Raw genomic sequence first — 2,750 nt, 5'->3', positions numbered from 1 at the left:
AGATAGATAGATAGATAGATAGATAGATAGATAGATAGATAGATAGATAGATAGATAGATAGATAGATAGATAGATAGATAGATAGATAGATAGATAAATAGATAGAACTAAACCTACTAAATCTAGACATGAATATAATGAAAACCCAAATAGTCAAGATAAGCCTACCAGACTCAATATGAGGAGCTGCAGTTTGAGCTTGTGGGTTTTTCAAGAGCAAAAATAAGTGGCATAATCGTATACAGATGTTATGCGTCACCAAATACTTGACTTTGAACGATTTTTGGATGATCTATAAAGAAATATATCCAGTCACAACCTAGTTATTATTGGAATCGATTGGGGAAGTCAGAGAACTAATAGAAGAGGAAAAATACTGCCTTTCCTTAACTTGCGTCACCAAATATACCGATCCTAGACATCGAATGATTTGTGGATGATCTAGTAAGACATGTATCGGGTCACGTCTGGACTATAATATATCGGAGGAGTCAAAGAACTAATGAAAGGGAAAAAATACAGCTTGACGAGTTTTCTCAACTTGCGTCAACAAATATACCGATTCTAGACTTTGAACGATTTGTGGAAGATCTAGTAAGAAGCGATTTTAAGTTTTGGGCTATAATAGATTAGAAGAACTAATGAAACTGAAAAAATACTTTTCTCAACATGGCCTTAATAAATAAATAGAAATATTATGAAGTATTACTAGAAATTTTTAAAATTTCACAAATAATACCAGAAATGGTGTAAACTAAGAATGTCATTTCATCGTCATGTAATAACATTAGAACTGTTATTATCCAAATCGATAATAGTGTTTTAACATTGGATTTTTGCAACAAAAAAAAAACAAATATCTATTAATGTTGCATAAGTAACTATTAACGTTTTATAATAAACAAGTTTCGATTATTTCTGAAATATGTTGATGTTGTTGTTGTTAATTCCATATATAAAATTAAATTTTTATATTATCGTTCATAGTACTGACTAACATTTTTGCAAAATATCAGTATTAATTTATTGTTTAATCAAGAAAATTGAATGAATTTTTCTTTAGAATTTATAAACATTTAAAACTGGTTAAACATGATAAATAAATTGTCTTTAGTTTTTATTAAAACTTAAATTATTTTGCATATTTTATTTGTTTATTCATTTATGCCGCAAAACTATGGAGTCTTTATACAATTTAAAAAAAAATTGTTTTGTAACAAGATCTTTGATCTGAAGTAGTAAGTATTAGTACGAAGATCAAGGTAAACCATTAATCTAGGTACTTGAATGTGCTGGTTGGTCCAAACAAGTAAAAAAAGAAACAATGTGTGGTCAAAATAGAAAACTTGTGAATACGATTAAATACAACTTTTATATAACCCTGTAGGAAATTATCAGATACTAGAAAAGTTTGAAACTAATAATCCTAAAAATGTAAATATATTATCGATCTTTTATACTTTTCTTAATATTATAGATATTAATCAGTAGGTTGTCTGATTTGACCTCTAGTCTTATTAAAATGTTGCTAATTTATGTAATCAATATATTTCCATAATAGAGTCCATAAAACTAGCTGAGCTGATTACTTAATTGGATGAACTTTAAGCGTAAGTCTTTCTTACACACTTAATATATTTAAAATTAAATCAATTAAAATAATTATAATAAAAAAAACAATCTTCATAATAACTATTAAAAAATGTATTATTACTCTATTTTTGCTAATTAACGGAAAGCTATAAATAAAATAATTACAATTTGAAAATGATGACCAATAAATTAAAAATATTTTTAAACAATAAGTAGGTTAATATTACAATATAAATTGGAACCAAAGTTAAAGGTCTTGAAAATATACTAAAGAAATTTAACTTTAAAACAAGAAAGACACGTGTCATTAAGCTTATAATAATGAGAATCTTTCAGCAAATATATAATAAAATAGCGATCGTATGATCGCGATTAGTGATTGTCAAATTCAACGACTTTGCATTCACGAAATTGCATTCAGCTTAACTCAAGTGTCTCAGTGTAAAAAATTTATTGTCTTGTGTAATACAAACATTTCCAAACATTAAAGTTTCGAGATATTGTGTTGAACCTTATCCGAGGTTAAAAGTTTAACTTAATCTTTTAAGAAATTCACTAATTATAATGTTAAAACTTTGTAATACACAGAGGAAATAAATAAATGTTAAATTACTCAAGTCCACTATGTGTTAAAAAGAGCTATAGCTACTCAAAATTACACACATTTCTTTGCTATATAGTATTTGTAATAGATACATATTAATCCAATAGATAAAATTACTACCATTAAATAGGTAAAGGAAAAAAAAGAAGAAAATTGTTTACTAACACCAGGCATGGAAAATTGAGTACTTTAGTACTTTTTTATAACGAAGAATCTTTAAAAATCAAGTCTATAGTCTAGTCTATATTCTAATGTATAGTTAAGTATATAGTCTAGTCTATTTTATTGTCTAGTCTATAGACTAGTATATAGACTAGTCTATAAACTAGTATATAGACTAGTATATAGACTAGTCTATAGTCTAGTCTATAGTGTAGTGTATAGTCTAGTCTAGTTTGTAGTCTAGTCTATAGTCTAGTTTGTAGTCTAGTATATAGTCTAGTATATAGTCTAGTATATAGTGTAGTCTATAGTCTAGTCTATAGTCTAGTCTATAGTCTAGTCTAAAGTCTAGTCTATAGTCTAGTCTATAGTCTAGTCTATAGTCTAGTC

General features: G+C 26.7%; 1 protein-coding gene across 1 annotated transcript in view; it reads left to right on the top strand.

The window, feature by feature from the left end:
* The window catches only part of LOC111679157 (alpha-tocopherol transfer protein-like), a 10,160-nt gene that overhangs the window by 1,234 nt on the left and 6,176 nt on the right, over window positions 1–2,750 (top strand). The window lies entirely within an intron of this gene.

The sequence above is a fragment of the Lucilia cuprina genome, chromosome 2 (genome assembly GCF_022045245.1).
Source record: "Lucilia cuprina isolate Lc7/37 chromosome 2, ASM2204524v1, whole genome shotgun sequence".
In the NCBI taxonomy this organism is placed as follows: domain Eukaryota; kingdom Metazoa; phylum Arthropoda; class Insecta; order Diptera; family Calliphoridae; genus Lucilia; species Lucilia cuprina.
Note: the sequence above shows the minus strand (reverse complement) of the source record. Positions and strands in the feature narration are given on the sequence as shown.